This window comes from Olea europaea, chromosome 10 (genome assembly GCF_002742605.1).
Source record: "Olea europaea var. sylvestris chromosome 10, O_europaea_v1, whole genome shotgun sequence".
Lineage (NCBI taxonomy): Eukaryota > Viridiplantae > Streptophyta > Magnoliopsida > Lamiales > Oleaceae > Olea > Olea europaea.
This window is the reverse complement of record NC_036246.1, coordinates 17,263,877-17,269,876: the sequence shown is the minus strand read 5'-3', so window position 1 is coordinate 17,269,876 and position 6,000 is coordinate 17,263,877.

Below are 6,000 nucleotides of genomic sequence, written 5' to 3'. Positions count from 1 at the left end.
ATTCTCTGTGTGGATTTCATTGGAGGCTGGACAATTGGACAGCTGTGGGAGGCAGATTCAAGCTGCTGGAAAGGAATAACACGAAGGAGTTTGCAAATTACAAGAAAATGTATATTTCTTATCATAGTTTTTATCTAAATACAAAGCTGAATCCTGAACGAGAATTGAAATTTGTTAAATTCCGCTGTGCATGTTAAGTAAATTCCCTACAAAAAGAACTTGGATCGTTTTGTGAATAATTTGGTTTTGAGAAAATTATTCCCAAAAAAGAAAAATTTTCCTTCTCATATGAGAAAATGATTTTTTCAAAAAGAAAAATCTTTTCATGAGACTTATCCATCCAAATTTTCAAAAAGAAAGTTTTCAAAGAAATTTTTCTTTTAACATTTAGGAAATTCCAATATCACCTATTGGAAATGTAATCAATCAACATTATTCAAATAAATGTCCTATGAAGGGAAAAATTAATAATGTTTGAATTGATGAAGATATTAAATTAGAAGTACTTAATTTAATTAATTCCAATTCAGATGATGAACCAGACTCCAAAATTGGACAAGTGTATCAACACCAAGAAGATTCTTATGTTGAAACAAGTTCAAGTTTTTCCTCTATTTCAAGTTAAAATAAAAAGGTTTGTGCATGTAAAACCATAAATGTTCTTACAAAAGAAGAAGAACTAATTCAAGAAATCATTGGAAAAATAGAGGATCATCAACTAAAGAAAAGGTTCTCTTCTCTTCTACCTTCAAAATTTCTAGTGGAACCATTTAATATGCAAAATATATTAAATTTTTATTCTTGATTGTCAAACGAAAGAAATTAGAATGGAAGTTATGTTCTTGAAAGAAAAAGATTTGAGAATACAATTCTAAGCAAAAATCCTCTTCAGAATCCACTTCTGAAGATGATACTTCTCATGCTTATCATTCAAATTCAAACTAACAAAGAAAAATGTTAATTTTATCAATCGTATTCAACTTCAAAAATGGTATTGCACCATAATTATTGTTGTTAGTAAAGAATTTAAATTCAGTTCAAAATGATTCAGGAGCTGATCAAAATTGCATACAAGAAGGGTTAAGCCCTACCAAATATTTTGAAAAATCTACTAATTATATATATAACATCAATTGATGGATAAATAACCCTCCTATGTTTTCAGGAATGAAGTCCTCATATATAGCATTATTCAACTTGAGTAGCAGAAATAAAATAGGCCCAAGAGCAACAAGCCCCAGAAATTATAGCTTTTGTTTTCAAAACCAATGATTTCTTAAAAAAATTAAGTTCATTCAGGCCTCCATAACTTACAAGGGATTGACAATGAAATGTTGGACAAATGAGCCTGATCTATATTGTTTAGGGTATAAGATATTCTTTAATTTGCAATAGGATACCATTTTTCAGACTTTTAGGGAGAGACCAATATTTTCACAATGTGAAGACATGATCCTGATGTTTTTCTGTGGCGCTTCAATTCAAGTCATGGTTGAACAAAGAGAAAAATTCATGCTAAGGTTGGAAGATATATACAAGAGCCTGGATGAGCATCCTTTGACATAGACACAAGTTTAAAACAAAACAAAGAACACAATCAAACCAGTTGATTTTCAAGTCATTGTTTCATGTACAAAGATTGAGAAATGATCTGTGATAAACAAAATCACTTATCTAAGAAGAGTACACATATTAGTTAAAAAAGAATTGGAACTATCCAAGTTCAATACTATTATTCAATAAACCTGATTATGCCCAAAATATAGTGCGGTAATTGTATTACAGCTTTTGGTGCCGTATCCACAGGGAGATAGAAAATAATCCAAAGGTCCAAAAGGTGATGGTTTTCTCAAAATTTATAATGATTTTACGATTTTAATGAAATCAAAGTTTACGTAGTGAAATTAAATCAATGTATATGAAAGTGAAGCGTCGAAATTTCCTCAACCGGTTTGTGTCATTCAATATCATCAATTTATACGTTTTTACTCAATTAAAGACATTAAATGTAACTCTTTAATCGGAAGATATAACATTAAGCACAAATTCAATTCTGTAGTAATTCTAAAAATCAAGTTTCCTAAAAACAAATTCACAAAATTAATTATTGAAATCAGATTCAAAAATAACCATAGACATAGGCATAAGGCAGTAGAGAATCACACCAATAATTTTAAGTAATTGAAATTGCAATTCAACAAATATTTCGAATATTCGATAGAAAAAGCGTGACTAAGTCTATGAAAATTCTAATAAATGTTAAATTAATGTCAAAACTCATTCAAAACATGGAAATCTGATTCTAAAACTGTTTAACAATGAAAAAACTCATTTACATGAATTAAAGGATGTCGAAATCACCAAAGCCGATTGAGTTCCTTCGTAACTTCACCAAATTCCTTAGTTTTCCATGGGATTTCTTGAGCACCAAGGTGAAAAGAATGGGTCAGGAGGTGTCACCTTGTGTTCTCGATCGATTTAGGGTTTAAAAGTCGTGAATAATTTAGTTGCCATAAGAGTTTGATCAAAAATAGTAAACTGAGTGAACCATGTGTACGCATAATAGACTTGTTTAGGCCTCAATAGTGGATTTTTGGAATCTTGCATACGCATGCAGCCCTATGCGTACGCATAGTACAAATTTTTCTTCACTGAACTACTTTCAGTATTTTGAACATATCTTCCTCTTCGATGTCGGATTAAGGCGATTTAAGTTGCATTGAAAAGCTAACTGAAAGGGATATAAGTTTTCTTCAGATGTCATCTTTCAATTCGATTATATGACATATCAAAAATGGGTCTCAATATGAAGCTAAAATTCAATGTGTAGCTTCTTCGACTGGGAATTGATGTGTGATCATACTTTGATGATATTTCATCTGTTTGACCTCTTTCCTCATCTGCTTGACCTTTATCACTTTCGAATCTTCATCATAAGGTTAAGCACAAGTGTAGAGTGTTTGTACTTTAGTCACCGAACTTCATATCTTCGATTCTTGACTTTTTTTCTTGTTTTCCTTGGTCCAAAACTTTAATTCTTTAATCAATTGCCTTCAAATCTTTTGAATCTTCATTTTGCCTTCCGGTTCAGCTTTTGAAAATTGTAATTTAGTCCCTAAACTTTCACTTTCCTCTATTTTGGTCATTTTCACTCTTTTCTCCCCAGTTTCCCCATATTCATTTATTTGCAACATAAATCAAAATATAATGGTACTTAGTACATTTAGACATCAATAAATCACACAAATGGAAGAATGAATGAATGAATTACTAAAAAATTTATGATATTATCACACTCCCAACTTGCTTATTGCTAGTCCCTACCAATTTTTAATGCAAAACAAGACAACTGAATGAGTGAGTCATGCTTCAATTCAAATTGTTAAGTCCTAATTTAACCACAGTCCATGCCCTTTTTCAAACTCAACACCACAAGAGATTAACCATGTCATGATCATCAGGACATCAAAAGCACTTACAAATTGTGTCAAGTCATAGCAATCTTACCGCCAACCCTAGCACATGCAACATCGAGTGTGTCTCGATCTAAAGGCCCAGCCCATAACTCACATGTATCAAAGTGTTTAGTACGGGGCTTCTCTCTATAGAGTTGGGAAAGATGTACACTCAAAACATGGAGGTTTAAACATTTATGAAAAAGCAACAAGCAAAAATTGATCACATGATAGACATACTACTAATTGAGAATTCATTAACTTCTTACCACAAGCCGACTTGAGATCAAAACAGTCAATGCAAAGGGTGCGAAAAGTGTTAAGTTGGGTTATATGAAGAGTAGGGCAAAATGAATTTAAGGACTTCTAAGTATTTAGCTAGACATCTCAACAAGTATTTCAACATAACAATCCTTACATCAATGCATTCTTAACCTTTCAATTACCAACAACATTTTACTTTTTTTTATATATTTTTTTAAGTTTCTCTTCATTTCGTATCTTTTCGCTTCACCTGAGCACTTACAATTCTTATTACCTTTCTCCGTTACTTTTCTTCTCACATAATCATTTTATACCCACTATACACTTGGAAGGAATAAAGGTGGAAAAGAAATGTTTATAGGCTTTATTCCATTGTGAAAAGGTATGAACAAGTTAGACGCATGAAAAGAAATGATGTATTTGTATTGGATCAAAGTGGCTACGAGGGGATTATGAAAAGAAAAACTAGTCTGAAAGCTCAAATTCAATCCTAAATTGACTCTTATCATTTCCCAAGTATAATTCACATAATCAATGAACACTTGTTACCTTTTTTAATGTATGTGGCTCTCAGTCCTCATCAATTCTCTCACAAGAAAGCTCTAGCAAGAGATTCCTCTAGCTACATATGTTAAACTACCATCTTATGACAAGGCTTGTGTGCACAAAAAGAAATTCAGCAAGTGTCTTGATATCCAAATTCTCATATACACAATCAACTCCTAGTAACATGCTACTAGGGGTAGACATGCGGCAAATTAGAACTCCAAGCAAAAAAATTTCACGACTACACCATTTACTATGAATTACACAACAAAATGTATCCTCTCCCCAACTAAATGTTACATTGTCCTCAATGCATAAACATGACTTCAAAAATAAATAAATAAAAAGGAAAGGTATCACATGAGTACTGCAGTGAATTAACTTGAGCTCGAAAGATGGGAAGCCTGAAAAATCTCAATGGATGGATAATGCAAGGATTAAAATAAACCTAAAAATTAATGCAAAATGTACTAAAAAGAAAAGGTAAAATAAGTATACAGAAAAGCAAAGTGAAGGGTGAACCTGAGTGAAGCTAAGAGAGGTAAACATGGTCTGTACAGGTTGCCCATGAGCTATTTTGAGACACTGTCCATTCACTTTGAAAACTCTACCATCATTAGGATCCTCAATTTCAACCGACCATTTTCAAAAGCTCGTGTTACCATAAAGGGGCCAGTCCACCTAGAACGAAATTTTTCAGGATGCTTGTGGAGTCTAGAATCGTATAAAAGTCTTTCTCACAATATTTTTGTCATGAAAAGCTTTCATTTTTTTCTTGTAGATTCTAGAACTCTCGTAGACCTCATTTCTCAACTCCTCTGACTTAGCCAATTGAAATTTCCTAAGCTCACTTCCATCTTCTAGGTTGAAGTTAAAATGTTTAATAGCCCAATAGGCTCAGCGTTCAAGCCCACAAGTAAATGGAAAGGCTTTCCAAAAATGAGTCTATATGGTCACCTGCCCAGGGAAGTCTTAAAAGCCGTACGATAAGCCCAAAGTGCATCACTTAATTTTGAAGACCAACCTTTACGATTAGGGTTTACAGTTTTTTCCAAAATTTGTTTAATTTCCCTATTAGCTAATTCTACCTATCCACTAGTCTGAGGGTGATAGCATTGGAAATTTTATGAATTACTCTATTTTTTTTCATTAGTGCTTAGAAGGATTGATTGCAAAAGTGTGTGCCTCTATCACTAATAATGACATGTGGTGTATCAAACCTAGACAAGACATTTTCTTTGAAGAATTTAACAATCATTTTTATTGTCATTAGCCCTACAAGCAGCTGCCTCTACCCATTTAGACGCATAATCCACCGCCACAATAATGTACAGAGAGCCAAAAGAAGGTGGAAAGGGTCCCATAAAGTCAATCTGCCAACAATCAAATACTTCTATCACTAAAATAGGCTTTAAAGGCATCATATTATGCCGAGACATAGCACCTAACTTTTGACATCTTTCACATTATCTACAATAGGTATTGGTGTCTTTAAACAAGGTATGCCAATAAAAGCCACATTGCAAAATTTTTGTAGCAGCCTTTTTTATAGACTAGTGGCCTACATGCTTGGGTATGACAAAAACTAAGTATGCTAGGTATCTCTTCATTGGGAACACAACGTCTTAAGATTTGGTTGGGCAGTACTTAAATAAGCATGGGTCATCCCAATAAAAATTATGTACCTCAGCCAAAAACTTTCTTTTATCGTGTGCACTCCACTCCTTTAGGATTC